This window comes from Balaenoptera borealis, assembly GCF_965194805.1.
Source record: "Balaenoptera borealis genome assembly, chromosome: 1".
Taxonomy (NCBI): Eukaryota; Metazoa; Chordata; class Mammalia; order Artiodactyla; family Balaenopteridae; genus Balaenoptera; species Balaenoptera borealis.
The window spans coordinates 95,218,776-95,243,717 of NC_138860.1; the positions used below are offsets into that span (position 1 = coordinate 95,218,776).

The 24,942-nt window shown below is 40.8% G+C and overlaps 2 protein-coding genes and 1 long non-coding RNA gene across 5 annotated transcripts in view; all 3 read left to right on the plus strand.

The window, feature by feature from the left end:
* Positions 1 to 14,957, plus strand: part of LOC309623634 — a 28,003-nt gene extending 13,046 nt beyond the window's left edge. Inside the window, exons 2-4 of one of the 3 annotated variants that reach the window (XR_014241434.1) lie at positions 27 to 157; positions 7,685 to 10,387; positions 13,004 to 14,957. This is a non-coding gene — a long non-coding RNA (uncharacterized lncRNA). The remainder of the gene's footprint in view (positions 1 to 26; positions 158 to 7,684; positions 10,388 to 13,003) is intronic. The other 2 variants (XR_014241435.1, XR_014241436.1) reach the window with 2 other exon arrangements.
* Positions 14,958 to 16,240: 1,283 nt separating this feature from the next.
* The window catches only part of SLC16A1 (solute carrier family 16 member 1), a 36,861-nt gene continuing 28,159 nt past the window's right edge, over positions 16,241 to 24,942 (plus strand). Inside the window, exon 1 of the mRNA XM_082380240.1 lies at positions 16,241 to 16,381. The gene's annotated coding sequence lies outside the window, so the exon portion shown is untranslated. The remainder of the gene's footprint in view (positions 16,382 to 24,942) is intronic.
* Positions 16,244 to 24,942, plus strand: part of LOC309623365 (monocarboxylate transporter 1-like) — a 146,786-nt gene continuing 138,087 nt past the window's right edge. The window contains exon 1 of the mRNA XM_082380249.1: positions 16,244 to 16,381. The gene's annotated coding sequence lies outside the window, so the exon portion shown is untranslated. The remainder of the gene's footprint in view (positions 16,382 to 24,942) is intronic.

The following is a 24,942-nucleotide window of genomic DNA, read 5'->3' on the forward strand; positions in this document are numbered from 1 at the left end:
TAAAATTTTTCCATCTCTTTTCTCAGACTTAAAAGAACACAGTTGCCGACTATTACATTATACAATAAGTAGAAAAGAAGAAAGATGAGATAAAGATTCTAGGAATTAGAAAATCCAATTATTGTTTGGATTCTAAACACTATCTCTGTGCCCTTGGGTAAGTTTAGACTGTATTTTTTCATCTATAAAATAAAGGGAGTTGGATTAATTATTTCTAACTCATCCCCAGTTTGAATAGTCTATGGTTTCACCTGACAGGCAAACTCTCCCCCTTTGTCATCCTTGTTGTGGTATATGGAATGCTCAGTCTTTTCCAGTTTAAAAAAAAAAAAAAATCACTTACCACAGGTGCTTAACACAAAATAGCTCTCTTATATAAAGTGTATTCCTTTTTTTTTTCAGGTAGTCATGGCACAACTTAAAAATTATAAAAAATATCCAAATAAAGATATAAAGAAAATAAATACCACCCTATAATCCCACCACTGAGTAACATTCTTAATATTTTGAGTTATAATCTTCTAATGTTACTTTTGTGCTCATACTTTACTTAAAAAATAAAATCATGATGGATTTGTACTTAAGTGTTTTGCAACCTTCATTCTTTAATAATACATCATAAATATTCCCTATATTTTTCTAAAGCATGATTGTTTTTCATGGCTACATTTGTAATCCAACATTTAGAAAAACCAGTTTTTTAGAAAAATATTTATTTATTTATTTTGGCTGTACCAGGTCTTAGTTGTGGCACGCGGGCTCCTAGTTGTGGCTTGCAAGATCTAGTTCCTTGACGAGGCATCGAACCCAGGGCTCCTGCATTGGGAGCATGGAGTCTTAACCACTGGACCACCAGGGAAGTCCTGAGAAAAACCACAATTTAACTCACCTATTATCGTTAAACATCTAGGTTATGTATAGTCTTTATTATAAATAACTCTGCACTGAAAAAACTTGTACAAGAATATATGATTATTTCCTAAGGATAAATTCTCATAACTAGAATTACTCCTACTAGCAATGTATGGGAGTGCTGGTTTCCAGATACCCTTGAGAGTTATAAAACTGGTTTTATAATTTAAATACATCTTTGCCAATATGTCTTGTGAAAAACTCTTACATAATTTATTTCTTTTTTAATACAGCAGGTTTTTATTAGTTATCTGTTTTATACATATTAGTGTATATGTGTCAATCCCAATCTCCCAGTTCATCCTCCCCCACCCCCACTTTCCCCCCTTGGTCTGGACTTCGTAATTCAGAGAAATCCCTGTCAATATCCATATCTGATTATTATTGAATACTTTTCTGTATTTTGCTTTGGTCATTTGCATTTCTTTCTTTGGTTAAATGTCTATTCCCATTCTTTTGCCCATTTTCCCACTTGCTCACCACTTTTCTTTTTGAGATATCCTCAAATGCCTCATTATTTTTGATGGGGTAGAGTTTAGAAGGTGCCCTGCAGATTCAGGGAGATTCAGGTTTTTAAATTTTATGCATTTTTTATTAAAGTATAGTTGATTTACAATGTTGTGGTAGTTTCAGGTGTACAGCAAAGTGATTCCCAACTAACACAATCGGCTATGTAGTACTGTACTGCAATAGGTTTATATTACTTTTAGCACAAATAATACATAAAAAACAAACACAAAAAATAAAGAAAACGTTTTCAATCTTACAGTACAGTATCTTGAAAAGTACAGTAGTACCATCTACATCACTGCTGCTTTTAAGCTTGCTTCCAAACATCCTGGGCTTGAAATAAAGATACTGTACTCCTGTATTCTATATAGTACTGTAAAGTACACAAAAGCACAACTACTTGTAGAGGGTGAACATGTGACAATGTACGCCAGACACGTGAACCAACTTATGTGATTGGACATGGGAACGTATGTTCCCATCTTTGAAAGTTTGCAACTTGAAGGTTCGTACGTATGGGACTTACTGTATGTACACTTTTTCAGATTCTTTTCCATTATAGGTTATTACAAGATACTGAATATAGTTTCCTAAGCTATACAGCATCTTTCATTGCGGTGCACAGGCTCTTCGTTGCGGTGCGCAAGCTTCTCTCTAGCTGTGGTGCACAGGCTTTGCCCTGTGGCATGTGGGATCTTAGTTCTCCAACCAGGGATTGAATCCATGTCCCCTGCATTAGAAGGCGGATTCTTAACTACTGGACCACAAGGGAAGTCCCAATAATGAAATATTTTTAATTTTATTTATTTTTTTGTTTTTGGCTGTGTTGGGTCTTCGTTGCTGCTCATGGGCTTTCTCTAGTTATGGCAAGCGGGGGCTACTCTTTGTTGTGGTGCGCGGGCTTCTCCTTGCGGTGGCTTCTCTTGTTGCAGAGCATGGGCTCTGAGCGCGCGGGCTTCAGTAGCTGTGGCTCGCAGGCTCAGTAGTTGTGGCGCATGGGCTTAGTGGCTCCATGGCATGTGGGACATTCCTGGACCGGGGATCGAACCTGTGTCCCCTGCATTGGCAGGCAGATTCTTATCCACTGCACCACCAGGGAAGTCCCTGAAATACTTTTAGTAAGATATTAAGACTTCATTAATTTTTTGCATTGAACATTAATAAATCTTAAACATCAGTAAGCCAATACTGGATAAACTGGAGGAACACACATTGCAGGTATTCAATTTTTAAATGTACAACTTCCTAGACTGTATCAAAATTACGATGGCAGAAAAATTTACATTCAGATATTTGACAATTTGACTCATCAGATTATGTGGGTGGACTGGCTAGGTAAATAAAAAGGCAAAAACCTTGGAAGTCGCTACCTTCGTTAGAACTTTCTAAAAAACAAAACAAAACAAAAAGCTTTCAGTGATACTGACAAATGCGGTGCTCTTTAGACCCCTTAGAAAAAACACTAAGCTAGAAACAATGGAAACCCACAGAACCTCCTTGCTGGACTCTGACTTACTGGCTGAGCAGGTTATTGTTGATAGCTGATCATTCAGAAGAACAACCTGTAACATGTACAGAATCACAAAGCACATCTTCACATAGCTTATTGCCCCTTTACCTTTTTCTGAGCCTATACAGATTCTTTTCTGAGCATGTATTTATTATTATTCTCTTTCCTCTTTTTTTATTTTTGTTTTTTGTTTTCTTGTTTTTTGGTTGTTTCACATGTATAACTATATTTACAATTTATTTTTTAGAAAAGGTAGAAGTTTGTGAGAACTTTTTGATTCTGTAACAAACACTGTCCTATTGACTTAAGGAAATCATTTCACGGTCTTTTCTGGAGCATCTTTTTACTAAAACTTTAATATTGAAATGTGCTCATCATGATATTGAAATTAATCTAATGTACCCAAAGAGCAAAAATCTTATCCATTAGAAACTGTTAAGTGAAAAAAGGAGAGGAACAGAATAGTATATACAGTATGCTACCATTATATATATATATAAAAATCTATGTATATACTTATATATACATAGAATATCCCTAGAAGCATATAAAAGTAACATATTAATAAAAATGCTACAGGTAATATTAGTTGACTGTGGGGAGGTGAGGTGAATGGCTGAGGAACTGGGATGTAAGATTTCTTTTTTGCTGTATATTCCTTTGTATTATTAAAATTTTGTCCCATGTACAGGAATTAACAAATTTTTACAAATAATTTAATTATAAAAATCTTATTACACATAGTAGGTATTCAATAAACATGGAATGAATGAATAAATGGATGAATTAAGTACAATGAATGAATGTCTTAAACATGCACTTGGATTACTAAAGCCTTGTGGAATCCATAAGTATAGCAGTGGTATTGCTAAAATGGATGTGCCAAAACGGTAGCAAACTTTCTGTAAACACCTTCAGAAATGGCCGAAGTGTGATGCAGCTAGGAAAAGTGCTTTGGTTAATAGAACAACAACATTTTTATAATTGGTTCTAGGCTAGTGCTTTAAAAATTCCTAAGTTGGGACTTCCCTGGTGGTGCAGTGGTTAAGAATCCGCCTTCCAATGCAAGGGACACGGGTTCGAGCCCTGGTCCAGGAAGATCCCACAAGCCAAGGAGCAACTAAGCCCGTGCACCACAACTACTGAGCCTGCACTCTAGGGCCCACGAGCCACAACTGGTGAGCCCACGCGCCACAACTACTGAAGTCAGCACGTGCTAGAGCCCATGCTCCGCAACAAGAGAAGGCACTGAAATGAGAAGCCCGTGCACCACAACGAAGAGTAGCCCCAACTCACCACAGCTAGTGAAAGCCGTGAGCAGCAACAAAGACCCAACACAGCCAAAAATAAATAAATAAATAAATAAATAAATAAATAAATAAATCCTAAGTAAACAAAACCAGATTATCTTCCATCCCCTAAATCTACGGAAGAATTACTAATTGGCAAAGACACCTCTTGTTTTTGTCAGGTGTCAGGTCCCGGGACTTCCCTGGTGGTCCAGTGGGTAAGACTCAGCACTCCCAATGCAAGGGGCCTGGTTTCAATCCCTGGTCAGGGAACTAGATCCTGCAGGCAGGCCACAACTAATAGTTCACATGATGCAACTAAAGATCCCGCATGCTGCAACAAAGATCCCACGTGCCACAACTAAGACCTGGCACAGCCAAAATAAATAAATACTGTTTTAAAAAAAAGGTCCAAGCTTGTCTAATGGCAGTTTTATCAAACTTCTTCTCACTGCTAAACAGTGAAATTTCATAATTGCATGAAACTAAATGTCTTAAGAAGAGAAATAAAGTCTGAATTGGAAGAAATAACTAGTCATTTTGTTAGATACTAAATTGAACCAATCCATTACTCTTTATTACATTACAAGGGATAAGGAACTTTCACATATATATATATATATATATATATATATATATATATATATATATATATATATATATATGGCATATATTTGCTGACCTGGCCAATATTTTTCTGAATAATTATGAAAGGTGGAGCAAGCAAACTTCAAATCAACATTTTTACTGCATCTTTTACTTCAGTGAAGCTAATCAAGGATTTATACCAAGAGCAAAGTTACTTGAGGCTTTGTTTGCTGCTTTCTATACTAAGATAAGCAAACCAACTACCAGCTGTGTCCTCAGGTCAAGTCTTGAGGGCAAGCATGGATCTAAAAAGTGATAGTTTATTGGAGTCAAAATAATAAAGAGACGACACTGGAATTCTAGTTATTCTTGTTGGGGAGGTGAAGGCTGAATTGTGGAATTTACTGCAGCACAGATTTTTAAAGCGTTTTGCCAGAAAAGTAAAGACAATCAGATAAAAGTGGCTTTACATTAAGCAACTCCACACAAAATGCTTACAACAGTGCCTGACACAGAGGCTGTGCTATATAAATGTTAGTTGTTATTTACCATCATTATTATGCTGACACCACTTTGAAATAATCAACCAAGTTGTATTAGCATATATGTAGGTTTATATAAAGCAAACTGTATGATACCAGGAGAAGAAACAGTCCTTGTTTGTAAGAAGTTTAGAGCGATACATTGGGAAGGAGAAAAGATAGAAAGTTAAATTGTTAAAGAAAAAAATATTTAAGTTTCTTTGAGGTAATGTCCTTTGCTAGTTCAGCTGGAGTCCTGCATCAAAGGCTGAGAGAAGTTCATAGCCTATTCTTTTTTTTTTTTTTAACGTTTTTTTCGGAGTATAATTGCTTTACAATGGTCTGTTAGTTTCTGCTTTATAACAAAGTGAATCAGTTATACATATACATATATCCCCATATCTCTTCCCTCTTGCGTCTGCCTCCCACCCTCCCTATCCCACCCTTCTAGCTGGTCACAAAGCACCGAGCTGATCTCCCTGTGCTACACAACTGCTTCTCACTAGCTATCTATTTTACATTTGGTAGTGTTTATATGTCCATATATACACTACCACTCTCTCACTTTGTCCCAGCTTACCCTTCCCCCTCCCCGTGTCCTCAAGTCCATTCTCTACGAGGTCTGCGTCTTTATTCCCGTCTTGCCCCTAGGTTCTTCAGAACCATTATTTTCTTTTTTTAGATTCCATATATATGTGTTAGCATACGGTATTTGTTTTTCTCTTTCTTACTTCACTCTGTATGACAAACTCTAGGTCCATCCACCTCACTACAAATAACTCAATTTCGTTTCTTTTTATGGCTGAGTAATATTCCATTGTATATATGTGCCACATCTTCTTTATCCATTCATCTGTCTATGAGCACTTAGGTTGCTTCCATGTCCTGCATAGCCTATTCTTTCTCAAACGAGTTTAAAACAGAGATCACTGATATTTAAAATAAACAGAAAATACACAGTAATAATTTATTGCTTTTCAACAATTTTCATGTCATAAAACTTTTTTTTTTTAACTAGCATCTATCTGGTCTTTTCTTTTAATATAAATTTATTTATTTATTAATTTTTAAACTTTTGGCTGCATTGGGTCTTCGTTGCTACGCACGGGCTTTCTCTAGTTGCAGCGAGCGGGGGCTACTCTTGGTTGTGATGTGTGGGCTTCTCATTGTGGTGGCTTCTCTTGTTGTGAAGCATGGGCTCTAGGCGCACGGGCTTCAGTAGTTGTGGCATGCGGGCTCAGTAGTTGTGGCTTGTGGGCTCTAGAGCACAGGCTCAGTAGTTGTGGCACACGGGCTTAGTTGCTCCACAGCATGTGGGATCTTCCTGGGCCAGGGCTCGAACCCATGTCCCCTGCATTGGCAGGCAGATTCTTAACCACTGTGCCACCAGGGAAGTCCCCATGTCATAAAACTTAACTGAATGAAACTCCATATGTATTTTGAATATAGGAATAAAAATTCCCAGGGAGGGGCTTCCCTGGTGGCGCAGTGGTTGAGAATCCGCCTGCCAATGCAGGGGACACGGGTTCAAGCCCTGGTCCCGGAAGATCCCACATGCCGCGAAGCGGCTGGGCCCGTGAGCCACAATTATACTGAGCCTGTGCGTCTGGAGCCTGTGCTCCGCAACAAGAGAGGCCGCGATAGTGAGAGGCCCGCGCACCGTGATTAAGAGTGGCCCCCACTTGCCACAACTAGAGAAAGCCTTCACACAGAAACAAAGACCCAACACAGCCATAAATAAAAAATAATAAATAAAATTTAAAAGAGATAAGCAAAACATTCTCTCTATAAATTTGATCTTTAAAAAAAAAAAAATCTAATTGTTTAAAAAAAAAAAAAAATTCCCAGAGAAGTCAGGTCCTTGAGTGGGGGCCTACAGAGAAATTTTTTTTTTTTCCTGATAAGGATAGAATGCCAAGAGGAAGAGGCCAGGAGGAAGGCTGCTAGAGACCTGGATACGTGGGAATGTCTTTAGGCTTCATCTATGTTTGCCTCCATTTCTGAACACCTTTTACCTTTTGATACCTTCCAGTCTAAAAGACAAAGGGAGGAGGGATAAAAGGAACTGTACTATAGCTGTATTGGATAATCAAGAGGTGGAAAATGTGCTTCAGTGAGTTAAAATTATCTTGCAATCTCTTTGAAAAGAAGCAAGCAAAAATCTTTTTGAAGAGGAAGTCCCAATTTCTAGTACAGACTGTCCTAGAAAGGTTAACTTTCCAAGTTGACAGAAAGTCATACCAAATGCTAACAAAGAATTTAAATGTCCCTCCAATACATAGATAGAAAATTCTTGGGGCATTAGGCCTTTTTAATCTACCTTAAAAACATAACCTTTCCTTCTCTCTCCCCAGCTTTCTCCCCTCATGTGAAAATAAAGGAGAAACTTAATTTGCTTTGCTGACCTGAGGAAAAGCTTTCTATATGAAAAGTGTATAAATTAGATCATAAAATGTTTATATGGCTATCTAATACTCTTAAGATATTTTCTGAATTCTATGACTTTTGCATTCTTGTTAGCTGACAACACATTAGAAGTTTGGAATGCCTGAATTTTAAAGTACTAAGACTGCAGCCATTTTTGCTTGAAGTCCTTAAAACTTCGGGAGATCCACTAACAGCCTAGCAGAGCCCTTCCCTTGGATTGGCAAGGCTTATGAATATGTAATGTTTTAGAGAGAGCGAGATATGGAATTTAATTATCAAGCCAAAGCTTTTTCCAAAATAATCATGTGCCCACCAGCAGGAAATAGGAAATGAAACACATTACATTTAATTTGGATTTGGAGGTGGCCTTCCTAAGCAATTTATTAAAGTGTAAACAGTAATTATGTAGAAAGAACCTGGTGAGTAAATATGATAATTATGAAACTTATTAATTCACATTAATTAGTGGGGCAGCTAAACTGGATTACAAAGAGGTTTGAATTATATAATAGAATTACTAAAACTACTCCCTAGTTAGTCTGTCTGCTTCTCTTTCATCTCCGTGTTATTCTGAATACAGCTCACCTGGTACACGGAGGAAGTGCTTTCTCTGAAGAAACAGCATGTACAAAGGCTAAGGCTCAGGGTTGGGACTATAAAACAGCCATCTATTTCCTGCCTCTTATCCTCCTCATTCCCATCCCTCCCTGTGACCTCAGAGTTTTAGATAAATAAAAATCGTCCAGCATTTAGGAGCACAAGATATGAGACCTAGGTTTAAATCTCAGCCTTTTAGTAATTATAAGCTAAAAAATACCCACTTTATGACTAAGCCTAAGAATAGCTTAATAACATACCTATAAGTTTGGGGGAATGGGATGAGATTTTCCTAGATTCTTGGTGGAAGGTCTTTGTTAAGAAGCATGGTTGCAGCAACAAGGAACTCCTCCGGTAAGTCCTGGTGTCCATACCTCACTCATCCCATTGGATTCTGTAAGTGGGCTTGGTAATCAACATAGCCTGCATTATATATTCCCGTTATGGTTGAAGCATATTTGGGCTGTGTTTCATGCATGATGTGGTCTCACCTGTGTTGGTAAATGAAATCACTAGCAAACCAGAGGGGATACATATGAAGTTGGAAGGCTCCAAGATTAATTTATCTTTTCATTGAAAACAGGAGCAAAAAACCCATTATTTCATTATTATTGTTTTGGCTTGATGCAACATGAAAGGTATACTTAATCTTCTACATGGATGGTTGCCCTGATGTTTGTTGCCTGTTTGCAGTTTATGGCTTTGTGCCTCCTGTTGTTGTTGGCATGTAACTTCTCCAGATTCTGGTTCCTGGTGATGTGGCTATGACAAGCATACATGAGACAAATCAATGAGGGAGTGGTGAAAAAAAAAACCACCACAGCTGCAGTAGAATGGTATATTCTGAGTTTGGTAAGAGTTACTATGCTTCTGGTTTTGGGGCACTGAATAGACCAGGTATCCCGGAGGTAGGTATCATAGAATAAAGGATATCCTGCTACAAGATATTCCAGTTTCTTTTTTGCTACTAGATTAGAAATGATAAACAGTAAGAGGCATTATGTAGACCTAGAAGACTTAAAGAGGGCTCTCCCAAAGCAGGATAAAATTAAAGCCCTCAGTCTGAGACCATGAGTTTGAGACACTAGGGAGAAAATAACTTGTCTTTAGGCAGTTGGTCTGGAGTCTGGGGCTGGAGGCTGTCCATTGCAAATGATGAAGCAGGCCATTTCAGTTACTGTGGCCATGGTGACCAAAATGGAACCATGGGCCTGGAATGGGAGAAAACTGTGGGTGAAAATGTAAGGCAACCCACAGGGTCTCAAACTTGAATCCTGATCTGCCAAAGGTCGTAACGGAAGGAGAATCTCCTCATAGGGAGGGAACTGCCAAATCTTGTTACTAAGACCTCTGTTCTGAGACTAAGCTTTTCCTTGAAGATCTTTCATAAATCACCACTGACACCATGGGGGGGCCAGGAAGGAGCACTCCCCTTTTAGCCTGCTTCTTAAATCCTTCAGCAGAGACCAATCTGGAAGAGACCAGCCTGCTGCAATATGTTTGCCCTACTCCCCATCTGCCTACCCGTTCCTCACTTTCTAACCCCCACACAATTTCCTGTCGTTGTTTTCCCCTTTATATTGATTAAATATAAAGTGTTAGTAATTTAAAGAATTCTATTTTCTTCTGAATTATCGAATAATGTATTATGCAGAAATGTCGAGCAAACTTGTACTGTTAGTGCTATACGGGAAAGTGCTTCATTTGAAACACGTGAACTTGGATGCCTAGATGGATAGATTAAACTTGACTTAAGTTCAAGGATAAGTAGAGTGATGCATCAATAAGCAGACTAACAAAACATGAATATTTACCTTCATTTTTGGGTCTCCAGGAAAACCTCTTTGCCTGGTTCCTACTAGGCAGCTCTGTGGCAGAGGCCATTTCCCCAGAATCAGTGAGGAGGGCCCTCAACATTTCTTACCTCCTGTAAGTCCAGACCCTAAGAAAGTAAATCCAGAAGTGCCATCTTGCCTCTTCCATGCTGCAAGTTTTCCTGTGTGAGAATTCTCTTCTTCTTTGAATGATCGATGGTGAGAACATTTACTTTATTTAGGGAAATCTTTACACCCTACCCAGAGGGGTATGGCCTTATTCTATGACCACAAAAAATAAGGCTGTCAGGGTAAAATACAATAGGCGTGACATCTGAACCCATGATTTGTGCAAAAGGAAAGCGGGTGGAGAGAGGTTTCACTTTATTAGTACACAGCTCAGAAGTGAGGTTGACAGCCCTGGACCTCACCTGGGCACAGGTGTCACAGGTGCTGTATGGTGCAGGGCACTGTGGCAGATTCAGCGTTCTCAGAGGTCACCACAGATTGATTTCTGTGCTTTATCCAAGCCTCATCTTGTACACCAGTGCAGCAGTATCAAGGTCCAGTTAGAACACCCAGGCCTGACTCCCCAAGCAAGTGGATACATAAAGTTAGTCATTATGAGCTAAAAGGCTTCCTTCGCTGCATACACCCCTCTTCTGAGTCACACCAGGTACAGCTGTTCAAGGAGTTCCAACTGCCTGCTGCTGCTGTTGGGTGAGGGCCATAAGGTCCAAGTTCTCATGCTGAAAGATCTCACAGTGTGGAATGTGGGTGCCAGGACACCCAGAACTTCCTGGAATATAGGTGATCTTAAAATTTAGCTGTTGAAAAAGATATCCCAACATCTCCACCCCAACTGAGCTGCCCAGAGGTTCACAACTACCCTGATTCAGATAAGCAGGGGGTAGTTCCTTTTGAACTCTCTAGTTTCAAAGGCAGCTTCCATGGCCAACAGTTTTTTTGTTTTTTGTTTTTTGGCTGCACTGGGTCTTCGTTGCTGCACGCAGGCTTTCTCTAGTTGCGGCGAGCGGGGGCTACTCTTTGTTGTGATGCGCGGTCTCATTGAGGTGACTTCTCTTGTTGTGGAGCATGGGCTCTAGGCGCACGGACTTCAGTAGTTGTGGCACGTGGGCTCAGTAGTTGTGGCTTGCGGGCTCTAGAGCGCAGCTTCAGTAGTTGTGGCACACGGGCTTAGTTGCTGCGCGGCATGTGGGATCTTCCCGAACCAGGGCTCGAACCCGTGTCCCCTGCATTGGCAGGTGGATTCTTAACCACTGCGCCACCAGGGAAGCCCTGGCCAACAGTTTTTGTAATGACTGTTTAGCTTCACCAGGGGTAGAAGCAACCTAGAACATGGTCTTCCTAGGATGGCCTTCAAAGTCTATTGATTAGTCTCCTATGGTATTATCAGTTACAAATGACAATTTCTACTCATATATTTATACTGAAAACTAAATAATGACTACTTCCTGTTAATTCCAGACAATGCTGATTATGTGACTTTGGGCCAGTTACTTAACCTCTCTGTATGTTACCTCTGTAACTCTGTCTGTAAAATAGGGATTATACTAGTACCTAGTCCAGAGACTTCCCTGGTGGTCCAGTGGCTAAGATTCTGCACTCCCAATGCAGGCGGCCCGGGTTTGATCCCTGGTCAGGGAACTAGATCCCCCATGCCGCAACTAAGAGTTTGCATGCTGTAACTAAAGATCCCGCATGCCGCAACTAAATATCCCACGTGCCACAACTAAGACCCGGTACAGCCAAATAAATATTTAAAAAAATAATTTTAAAAAATAGTACCTAGTCCATAGCATTTTTATGAGGAATCAATGAGTTAATATGTGTAAAATGCTTGGATCGGGGCTTCCCTGGTGGCGCAGTGGTTGAGAATCTGCCTGCCAATGCAGGGGACACGGGTTCGAGCCCTGGTCTGGGAGGATCCCACATGCTGCGGAGTAACTAGGCCCGTGAGCCACAATTACTGAGCCTGCGCGTCTGGAGCCTGTGGTCTGCAACAGGAGAGGTCGCGATAGTGAGAGGCCCGCGCATTGCGATGAAGAGTGGCCCCCACTTGCCGCAACTGGAGAAAGCCCTCGCACAGAAACGAAGACCCAACACAGCCAAAAATAAAAATAAATAAATAAATAAGCAAATATGGTTAAGAAAAATATATTAAAAAAACAAACAAAAAAATGCTTAGATCGATGCCTGGCATATACTAAGTATTCCCTAAATCTTAGCCATCATCAATTTATTGTTATTGTTATTCCCCCACCCTCAGCCCACCTGCCTAGAATACTAAAGACAGGAAGGGAGGGAGGGAGGGAGGGAAGAAGGAAGGAAGAAAGGAAGAGACAGGAGAGAGGAAAAAAAGAAGGAAGGGGCGAGCTCAGGGTTAGCCAGGGTCAAGGAAGTAGACAGGCTGGCAAATATGTAGGACCATGCCTAGAAGGAATGCTTGCTAGGAAAGGTCCTAAACAGTGATGTAGGTTACAAACAGCATAGGCCAAAACTAGCCTGTGCTGGCAGAGACAAGAAGCAGGAGACAAAAGCCATATCAAGACCACTAAATGGAATAAGGGTATGGGAACTGGACTGCCATAAAGAGAGCCTTATGCAGTTTGGCTGAAAACAAATTGAATTAGAGGATAAATAGGTCAAAAAGAAATATTCTTGTTACTTGTTCCCCATATGGAGTGTTCTGAAAATTTCATTTTCCACATTCCCAATTAAATTGCTATAAATGTTAAATGGGGGAATGTTCTTAATCTATTAAGTATTATTGTGTTTTAAAAGAATCCTTTCCTGCTATTTCCTACATCACAGAAATGATGGAATAACTGAGGGAATGTAAATGAAGTACACAGTTGAATTCCAGAGAAAATACACGGTAATTTTATTATTCTCCTTTTCCAGATAAAGCAATTGAGTAACTTTCTCAACTTGAATAGTAACTAGTTGTTATGAACTTTCAAATTTTGCATTTGCGTGTCTCATCTCATTACTAATTTCTGAAGTTATAACTCTTACCTTGAAATCTTCAGAAGTTCTGCTCACTTACTAACAAGCTTGCAAACAGTCTATCAACCTTTAAAATAGAAAAGTGTACCTAGAAAATTTTGTGATGAAGCCAAAAGCCACTAGAGAGCACCATACCTTCTCTGATTTTGAAAGACCCCATGATGAAATGCTTTTATCTTAAAGATTGCTTGGAACCGTAAGAACCTGGAGCCTAGAGATCTGGTTCTTCTGATCATGCCATTTATTAGATGGGTGGCCTTAGAAAAGTCTTTTAGCTTCCCTAGGCCTTAATTTCGCTTTCTGTAAAATGTAGGGGGTTATGCTAGATGGTTATGCTTCAACCTCCCCTCAGCTCTAAATTTCTGATCTTATGCTTACTAGTTTACCTCTTCAGTGCCTCATGGATTAATCAGGAAGAAAACCTGGCAGAAAAGCAAAAATTTTACCTGTGTCATTTCATTATTTTTGCCAGCTCACCCACGCCGTTTCTACTTTTTCAGCTAAGAACCCTGGAGTTGCTTTTTTTTTATCTTTTACTTTGTTTCCTTTATTTATTTTTTGGCAGCGCAGCATGTGGGACCTTCGCTTCCCAACCAGGGATCAAACCTGCGTCCCCTGCATTGCAAGTGCGGAGTCTTAACCACTCCAGGGACAGCCAGGGAAGTCCCACCTTGGGGATGCTTCTGATCTTTGCCTCTTATACACTTTATGGACAAATTATACCAATATTAATTCATAAACATTTGTAGAGCACTTTCCAAGTTTCACTGCTTTTGCGAATACTATCTTATTTGACTCACAACAGCTCAGGCTGGTAGATATTACCTGCAACTTATCTGGTAAGAAAACTGAGGCCAGAATAGGTCAGTGAATTAACTGCCTCAAGTAACAGGGATAATAAGTTATGGGAACAAGTCTGATCCCAAAGCCTATGTTCTTTTCACAACACTACAGATCCTACTAGGAGCAGATCCAAATTTTATGGGGCTTGAGGTATATATAATTTTGGTGGACAGTTTCAAGAAAAGGAATACGAAAGTACAATACAACACTAAGTATGATCCTGTGATTACACTGTTAGGACCAAGTGAGGGACCTTTAGAGTTAATCTTTAGGATTCAATTTCATGGTTTTCCATAGTTATACATTTATTTAGTGCTTACTATATGCCAGACACTAAAGTAAATACTGACTTTATTATAACAACTCTATGAGGAAGGTACTGTCCTTGTTTTACACAGCAGAGAATGAGGGAGGCTCAGAGAGGTAAAATGATTTGCTTAGGGACAAAGAGCTAGTTAAGTGCCAAGTATCAAAGTTGGAATTCAGATCTGATCCTGGGTCCATATCGTGAATCTACCACACTATGCTCCTCTATAAGCCTTCTTTTGAGGTTTCCTGGGAATCATCTTATTCTACTACTTCCCACTACATTCCATTGTTCAGGTCCTGATAGTTCACCTCTGAACTAGTCCTAGTGTGTCTCCCTAATTCAACTCTCCTACCATCTACCCTTAATGCTGCTACTACCCTAACAGTCCTGAAGCACTGCTGTTCTAAATCCTGACCACCCGAAACACCTGAAGAGCCTTCCTTCTCTGCATTTATCAAAGGTAAAAAGCGATTACTGCTTATAAGCAGTACTTGGCTATAGATTCCATACTGTCTTTTAATGTGCTGAACTGTTATTGAAAGCTTTTTGTTGTGTGAAACAGAGGCAGAGTGGGACAGAGGAAGAAAGCACACGGAAGCGTTCAGAATTTTATCCTTCAATCCCCACTCCATCACGACCTAGGTTCCTCACTTGCAAAACAAAAAGCTGAAGGCCAACCTCACAGGGTTGTAGAGGGAATTAAGTAAGGAGAGGGGGAGGGGAGGAGAGGAGGGCAGGGTTAGGGCAGGCTCCAAGTACTTGGCAATGTTGGTGGATTTCTACCTGACTCACCCTCCCCCAAAATTTGTAAGGCAGGGGCCTTGATTCGTACATTCTTGGCACTTCTCAAAAGAAATACCTCTGAGACATCAGAAGCACTCCATGATTATTTAATTTGATCACTTCAACAACACCATAGGGTTGTGAGGATAGTTCAGGTGAACTGCTAAGAATACAATCGGCCCTTCAGAACTGTGAGCTATAATTATACTTTGTCCCAAATCCTCAGCATCCATAAAAAGTTGGCCTCTCTGCAGTCTCATTTCTTCATATTTCCGACACACAGACCCTCCCTTGGGACCAGTGTCGCCACCGTCAGACGTGCTCTTCTCTCCCGACTTCTGCCTTTATACCCACCATTCACCAAATGCTACAGACCAGGCTCTGTAGGAAGAAGGTTCCATAAATTCTCTCATCAAAGCCACCAAAAGCCCTTCTGAGGTCGCTTCTACTACTGTTGCCATTTTAGGGAGCAGGAAACAGGCCCTGAGGGTTTGAGCGACTTCCCCGAGGTCACGGAACTCAAGCAGCGAGCCCACAGCCCACGCTCTTAACCTCTAGCCCTCGGCCTCTTCCCGGGTCGGAGGTGCACCCGCGTCCACTCAAACCCCGCCCAGTCCCCCACTACCAGTCACTTCCCCGCTCTTCCGCGAGCCCATCTCCCCCCACACCTGAGTCAGGCCCCGGGGGGCACGCCCCATCCGTCCTTAGCTGTTTCCCCCTTTTCTCTGGCAGAGACTGAGGGCGAGATCGACGTTGGTGTCCCAGATGCGAGGAGGTCACCCCGAGGTCCTCCGACGGCTGGCCGAAAGGGCGAGTCCCTCACAGCAGTGCGGCAACGCAGTCGGCGTTGCAGAGCGGGGCGCAGCTTTCGGGTCTTGCCGGGCCGCCGGTCACGTGGCGGGGAGGGGGCGCCAGCGCGCGCGAGAGAGTGAGCGGGCGCGCGCCTGAGAGCTGTGGAGGCGTGAGCCGCGGTTCGGGTGTAAGTGTAGGGGGGAGGGGGCGGCGGCCGGGAGGGCCGACTCCGCCCCCTGTGCGCATGCTCCGGCCCCGGCCAGTTATAAGGCAGCCTCGCGGTCCCTGCCCGACAAAGTGCTGGCGAGCTGCGACGTGACTACCCGGGAGCGTGGGTTCCCGGGCGAGCAGACGAGGCAGCCGGTGAAGGACGCTACCTGGACCCTGGGCCCTGCGGGACTCCAGCCGCGCCGCCGCGTCACGTTCACGCTCGGCGCCGCGAGCCGCGCATAACGGTTAGTTGGTAACTGGCGGCCGCGCGCTCGGCCGGGACCCCGCGGTGCCCTTGCTTCCTCGGCTGGGTCGGAGGGAGCCTCGGGGGAGCGGAGAGCTTGGTCTCCGGGGGAGGGGGCGGGGCGGCCGGGCGGGGGCATCTTGGCCGCAGCAGCCACGTGGCCTCGGAGCGCAGCGTTGGTGAAGGAGACCCTGAGGCGCTGGGGACAGCGCTTCTCCCAGCAGAGCTGCAGCCCCGTTGTCAGGTGCGGGCCACCGGCCTGGTCGAGGAGTTGGGTCGAGGTGTCGGTGACCTTGGGGAAGTCGCTTCCCCTCTAGTCTTAAGTAGGCTGCTCCGGAGATGCTTTTGATCTGGGAAAGGATCGACGTGGGGCCGATTCACGTGGTGCCTTGAGACTGCTGGCGGCTTTCTCCCGGGGTAGGGACTCGGGGCGGGAGTTATTTTGGACTCGTGGCACGCCCGCCCCAACCTCCTCGGCCAGCCAATCCTTGTCCCACCTGGCGACTTGGCGGTAGTGGCCTGAGGGAGCTGCAGTCCCCGCAGCCAAGGCGTGACTGCAGTGTCTGAGAGGACTTTGACGAGGGGACGTTGCAACTGGCAGACGCCCGGAGTGGTGCTGACGGTAACTCTTTGTCATTCAACCTGTAGCTGCAGAACGTCCGCCGCAGCGCCCTCGCTCTGGGGCTTTAAGGCGGCCCTGTCGGGAGGAATCTGAAGCATAGCGTTACACTTGGTCTGATGCACACTTTTTGTTCCAAATACATCCTTTTTTTCCACGTGCGTTTTAACATTTCATTTATTTGTCATGACTTATTTGGTGCGACAAGCAGTTAGTTGCCAAAACTAGTTTGTAATTAATATTAATCAAAAAAACAAACATTACTCCCCAGAAAACAAACGTTACTACTTTAGTTGAGTTTCCAGTTTGCTTATAAACTAGGCATCTACTGATAACAGTAAAATGTTGACAAGCTACTTTATTTGTCAGAACTAGTTTTGAAATTTTTTTTTCAAAAATTATTCTGGTTTCGAAATAAAATGTGTACACTTCAGTGCCCTGATAAAACAAATGTGGGTATAGTTACTAGAGGAATGTCGTGATAGGGTGAACTCTGAATTGTGAGAGAGTTTGAAAGAGTGTAAGTAGGAATTAGCCATTAATAAGCAGTTTTGATGTCAGCTACCAGACCAGTGAGGTGATGCAGAGAGTATGTATTTTAGTGTAGTTTTTTAGTTAGGCACTAAATATACCTATAAATCCGAGTTTTATACCGTAGGGTATAATTTTGCCTTCAAATTGCCATAGATACAATAAAGAATTTAAGACATCTAGCCCTTAAAACAGGTATTGGGTAAGTATTAAAACAAAAGTTGCCCTTCAGTAATTCAGGGATTAGATAGATGCTGTTCTTTCATTGGATTGCAGTGATCCTTGTTAAAAATGCAAGTTAATGGTCTGGGGAACATTACCTGAGATCTTTATAGCTGAATAGGTTCAAAGGTTTAGTTGTAAGCTTAACGTAATAGGCTATAGCATACCTAAACAGATTAAAAAGGAAAAAGGATCATGCCACCATAGGATGAACCAACTGATCAATGTTTCAATAGTTTACATATTTTTAACCTTTTAAATATTAATGCATATAACTCTGGAAAAGATGTTAATGACCAGCTAGTGAGTTTCCCTTATTTTATAGATTAGTAAATTAAGGTTGGAGAGGGTAAGTGACTTATCATCTTAGTTCTGGAAACTTTTTAATGGTTGGGTGGAGATTATGTGTCTTTTGACTCCCATTTAGTGAGTTCAGTGCTCCTGTGCGTTCTCTAAAATATAGATATGAATTATCTCATGCCAAAAAACAGTTATTTTGAATAATAACTTCCCAACTTCTTACGTCCTTCATTCCCACTATATTTTACATCCACTTCATGATATGCATTCCTATGCAGGATTTAGGTCCCTGTAAATGCCTACATGGCCAATCTCATTTTGTTAGAGGACTAGGGAGATGCGACTTGATTTATTATTGGCTGCCAGGCACTAGGATTCAGAGAGAGCTGGGATTCAGCAATGAACAAGTTCTAGCCCTGTCACTCCCAGAGTTTATGGTGTAACTGGAAAACAAATAATATATATAATTACCAGAACAAGTACTCTTTACAAACAAGTATTGAGTATATGATCGAGGAAGTACAGGTTCCTTTGGGAACAAATACTGTATTATGTAGGTGTGAGAAAACTCCCAATTTAGTATAGAAGCAAAGGTAGGCCTCTCCGAGGAAATGCTATTTAACCCGAGAATTGAAGGATGAATAGGAGCTAGATAGGCCAGGGAGTGATAGTGGAAAGAACATTACAGACATGTACTAAAGCTACAGTCAGAGTACAGGGTACATTAGAAAAACGTAAAGAATTTCACCAAAGCTAAAGCATGAAGAGGGAGCAGAGAGAATGGGGAAAGATGGAGGTAGACAATATCAGATAATGAAAGGCCTTATTAGTCATCTTAAGGAAATAGGGAAGGGACTAGGTAAAAAAAAACTTAAGGAAGTGCTCCTGTCTTGAAGCTAAATGAAGCAGTTTAATGGTTTTAAATGGGGCTCGGAATAGCATGATCAGATTTTGAATTTTAGGAATATCACTCTGGATACAAAGTGGAGAATAGGTTGGAGGGAGGCTGTTGGAGTTTTGTGAGACCACAGTGATGGACAAGATGGACAGTAGTGGGAAGATGGAAGAGAGAGGGGAACAGACAGGAGTCAGTGATAGAGCAGATGTGGGAGACTGGGGAAGCCAGAGAAGTTAAAAATATCTCCCAGGTTTCTAGCTTGAGCCAATGAGTTTATTATTTTTCTCCATTTAACCAATATGGACATTAAGAGGTTGTGTGACTAGCCCAGGGCTGTTCAATTTGTAAGGGTTGGAAACAAGACTCAAATCCATTTTTGTCCTTTCTGTGTTTTTGCTGTTATTGATAGTGATTTTTTTCCCTTCTAAATAATTCATTATGGAAAGTTTCAAACCCAATTGAAGTTTCAAACAGCCATCACTGTTTCATCTGTACTCCTACTTACTCCCTGCTGCCCCCTACTGGATTATTGTGAAGCAAAACATTGATATGCATTTCATCTGTAAATATTTCAGTGCATCTCTAGAAGATATGACTCTTAAAAAACCATAACCACAATACCATTATCCCACCTTTAAGCATTAACATCACCAAATAACCAGGCAGTATTCAAATTTTCCTAAATTGTTTCAAAGTAAGTGGTCTGTTTGATTTGGGATCCAAATAAGGTCACACATTACATTTGGTTGGTATGTCTTTTAAACTACAGGTTCCCCTTTTCTCATTTTCCTCGTAAGTTATTTGTTGATGGAACTGGGTTATTTTTTCTGCAGTTTCCCTCATTCTGGATTTTGTTGAATGTCCCTCTGGTATAGATTTAACATGTCCTAGTTTAACATGTTCTCCTATCCCTCATATTTTCTGTAAATTTGTAGCTAGATTGAGGTTGGATTTCTGAGAGGAGGCATGGTGTGGTGGAGAGGGCAAATATAATTCATAGGTGGTGGTGTGTATTTTTCCATCAGGAGGCATATTATGTTTGGTTGTCCCTCATTCTGCTATATTGATGGCCTAGTTCCGTTATTTCATTAGTGGTTTGCAAATGGCAATAATTTAATTGTGCCTTTAATTCTAACATTCCTTCATAATTGATTAGCTAGAATACCTCTATAAAAGAGAGGTAGTTGGAATAGGAAGGACAAGTTAAAAGTTTGTGTGCTTTAATACAATATCATACATGATCACAACACTTTCTTTTTGGAGAAACGTATTTAAATGTATCAAGGTACATCCTCTTTAAAAAGCCAGTACATATTTTGTTAGGTTGTTTTTTAGCACTTGATGTTAATGTTTCGAATAGCTTTTAGTATTTGGGATATTTAGAATTTCTGTTCTTAAATTGGTAGGGATTCTTTTGGTCTTTGTTCTTTCTTGAAGAGCTTATCTGTTCCCATAGCTTTGGGGGAATTTCTGGTAGAATCACTCCCTACCAAATCTAAATCTTTAGCTGTAACCAGATTACAGATTTTAAATTCCTTGAGGACAGGGATTGACTACTCCAGGTAGCCAGACTTAAAATCTGAGTCATTTTAATAGTTCTCCAGTGGGCCCCCCCAACTCTACCAAATGCAATTAAGTGCCAGCCCCTTCTCCCCTTTGTTGTCTCATGTCCACTCCTTCCCACCCCATTCTACTCCCCTTTTTCATTCTTATTACTGCTACCTAATTTAGGCTGCTGTCATTATTAGATTGGTACAGTGGCCTTTTAAGTTGTACATTACTTATCCTTTAATTTGCCCTGACAAATTTTTCTCCATGCTTTTTTCCTCTAATTTTTTTCTTTTACCTCTCCCTCTCTCTCCTCTCCCTCTTCTCCCTCCTCTTCCTCCTCTTCCCCCTCTTCCCCTTCTTCCCCTTTCCCTTCCCCCCCCCCCCCCCCCCCCCCCCCCCCGCCTCTTTCTCCCTCTCTGTTTTTGGTTGTAGGATCCATTTTATAATGGATTTATGGCAGGAAGACTAGTGTAGGTGACCTGTTTGAGCCATAGTGTCTTGCAGACAAGTGATTAAAAGAGCAATAATGATCTTATAGAAATGGTGATTTCTCTCCTGGGGTCACAGTATACACAATAACTACATGAGTTCACATCCAGGACAGTGTGACTGGCTGCATGGGCTAAGCCATTGAAGACTGCTACTGACCTTTTCTGCGGAAACAGTAGGATCCAGCTCCTTTGGTTGTCCACACTCCCTTATTGCTGATCACAACTACTCATAATGTTGAATCTGATTTGATTACAATGATTTAGTCTTCATATAAAGGAGAAATTCCTCAAAATATACAGGCATTGTAAGCTGCATATTTGATTATTTGTTGAAAAATATTTCTTCCCTGTGATTTTGCTCTTATATAAATCTTCAGAAGATTATTGAGTGAAGGCCTGATGATACTGTTCTGGTGTGTTAAACTATCTTGGATAATAACAGAGCTTAACAGAGCTTTTGTGAATTGCCCTATTGAGCTTTTGAGAATGAAAGCTTTTACTTTATTAACTTTCTCTTCTGTTCCCCAATCAGAGGTTTTAACCTGTGATCTGCAGATTGATACTCCATGTTGGATGGAATTCAGGGAGTCTGTGAACTTGGTTGGGGAAAAAAATTACATCTTTTCATTAACCTCTAAGTAAAATTTAGAATTTATTTCAGCTATGAATGCAAGCAACAAACCATAGTAGTATTGGCAGAACCTGTGACTTTGTCACCAATAGAAATCACATATTTTCGTATCATGATACAGCGGCTGCAGCTATCTTGAAATTGTTCAAATTCATCACTACTTCGAAATTACTGTGGTTATTAGACCCACTGCTAGATCTTATCTAATTTCTTACTTTAAAAATCACATTATATGTTTAAAATTACTGTTTCCAAAGGGAGTTCTATTTTAAGGGCCATAACTTAAATAGGATAATGCGTGTCGTCATTGATTTGGGGGATTTTCTTGCCCTCTTTTGGGTGCTTCAGCAAATGTGCTTAAAATTGCTTCAAATCTTGTCTTCAACAGCTCACTATGTTAGATTCAGGCCTTTATTTTGCTCAACTGGAGGAACCCCTAAAGATGTTGATGAATCTCAGGTTTGAAATACCTACTCTGTAGGTTAGAAATACACTTACTATTATTATTACACTTGTTATCTATTGTGATTGTGTAATGATGTTATTTGTATTTACTGAATTACCTAGAGAACTACTTACTTGATGTAATAGAGGGAAGAGGAGTGGTTTAACAAATTACCTGTTTCCAGGAAAGTAAAACATTCATTTGAAACTTACGTATTTTTTATATATATATTTGTTTATTTATTTATTTATCTATGGCTGCGTTGGGTCTTCGTTGCTGCGCGCGGGCTTTTTCTCTAGTTGGGGCGAGCGGGGGCTACTCTTCCTTGCCGAGCGCGAGCTTCTCATTGCGGTGGCTTCTCTTGTTGCAGAGCAGGGTCTCTAGGAGTGTGGGCTTCGGTAGTTGTGGCTCGCAGGCTCTAGAGGGCAGGCTCAGTAGTGGCGCAGGGGCTTATTTGCTCCGCGGCATGTGGGATCTTCCTGGACCAGGGCTCGAACCCGTGTCCCCTGCATTGGCAGGCTGATTCTCAACCGCTGCACCACCGGGGAGGCCCCTGAAACTTATGTATTTCTAATAAAGGAACTGATTATTATCTTAACGAGAACACAGATTTATATTGTCAGCAATTAAAAAGGCTATTTAAGTTTAATTACAGTATATTTTGAGGTAATAATGCCGACTTCTTTTTGGTACATCTTTAGTCTCTATTCTTAAAACGCTTTGCAAGTAAACATTTGAGAATGGTGGATAATGCTTTAATTCCAGACAAACAGTACTCAGTTTTTTTTGTTTTGTTTTTAAATTCTATTTATTTATTTATTTATTTGTTTGTTTGTTTATTTATTTATTTATGGCTGTGTTGGGTCTTCGTTTCTGTACGAGGGCTTTCTCTAGTTGCGGCAAGTGGCGGCCACTCTTCATCGCGGTGCGCGGGCCTCTCACTGTCGTGGTCTCTCTTGTTGCGGAGCACAGGCTCCAGACGCACAGGCTCAGCAATTGTGGCTCACGGGCCTAGTCGCTCTGCAGCATGTGGGATCTTCCCAGACCAGGGCTCGAACCCGTGTCCCCTGCATTGGCAGGCAGATTCTCAACCACTGCGCCACCAGGGAAGCCCCAGTACTCAGTTTTAATACTTACTCTTTTGTGGTTTGTCTGTTACTAATAAAACAAACAAGAAAACAAAACAATTTAGTTCTTTGAGATAATGAGGGTCAAAGGTAGCGTAATAATGAAGTTCAGGCTCATTCAAAGGATATTTATTAAACCATTATGTGTATAAGAAATTACTAGAAAGGGCTGAAGAAATATGTATTTTAAAATATGGTTTGAAACTTTTAGGAAGAGAATTAAGCTTTGAAATGAAATGTCAGCATATTACTATGTTGCCTCTAGTCTTCAAAACTTAAAAGTTTTTCATGTGAAACTAAGTATAGTGTTAATTATTTCTGAGTTCAACTCAGCCTTTTGCAAGAAAAGGAAAAGCTTTCTTTGTTGTTTGTCTTTTAATGAATTGTAATTCTCCCCATCAAGCTTCAGAATACTGGTAGTGAAGTAGATTCTAATAGAAATACCACCAATTATATTCAAGTATTGATTTATATTCAAAGTAACATAAATGACACAGTTTTGACATCACATCTATTTTAATTCAGCCTATTATATTTTTTCTTTAGATTTTGGAAGAGGGTAGGTCATGTATTAATGAATTGAAATGGTAGGTCATATATTAAATTGAAATGGCCCACTTAGATCTTGATTTGTTGAATATCTATTTGCATTGCTGTAGAAAACAACATATACAGGTATTCCAAAATATAGCCTGGAATTCTGCCAAGCAAAACCTGCTTTTGGAGGACACAGCCTCCAACTTCCCTTTCTTCATTCACTACTACTCACATTCTTATGTTTTATATAAGTTTGAAATGGTTTTACATTTGGAAACTCTTGCCCAAGCAAGAAATAAATTAACATGTGAAAGGGAACAGGACTTGGTCTCAACATGGACAATAGCTAGTTTTTTAATCTGCTAGAATCAGGCAAAAATGAAGCATTAAAGAAGGCAAAATCTGCTGGTGTAGTAATAACTCAGAAAGTGAGACTGATCAGATAAGTTCTGTGCCAAAAGTTGTATTCCATAATTTTTTTCTTTTATTAAACAAAACAAAACAAAATACCTTTCTGCCTGTGTTTCTTAGAGTTCCAGAAAGTGTAACATCACTGGAGGGTTTTTTCTGGTTTCATGTTTTTCCACACTTCTCAAAAACTGGGAGAGTCAGATTCTTTGAATCCTAACATTTGGTCATGGGGGAGGGGTTAGTTGGTTGTTACTTTTTTTTGGCCTCCCCGCACAGCTTGTGGGATCATAGTTCCCTGACCAGGGTTCGAACCCCGGCCCACTGCAGTGAAAGCATGGGGTCCTTGCCAAGGGACTGTCAGGGAATTCCCTAGGTTGTTGTTGTTGTTGTTGAAACAATACAATAGTCTCTGTCCTTAATTCATGATCTAAAAGCACACACCTAAGCTAATTAGGGAAATAGTTACTTACAAAGGAAGAAAGAAATATACAACTTATTATCTTAAGAGTTTTCAGAATGCTACCCAAGAAGCATTGAGCTAAAATGTCATGGAAGGGATTAATTCCATGTGGCAAGGTATATTCAGAAAAACAGTAGTGATATTGGTGGGCTAGAACAGAATCTTAGCATTAGATAAATTTCTAATTATGGTATTGTTAGTTAATGAAAAAATAATTTCATTTTTGCAAATTACTAAATGCTTGTGTCACATCAATATGTGGATTTGGAAGAAAATTATACTGTTTTTGCTTTTGTTAGTTTCTGAATTAATCTTTAACACTAAGGTATCCTAAAGCAT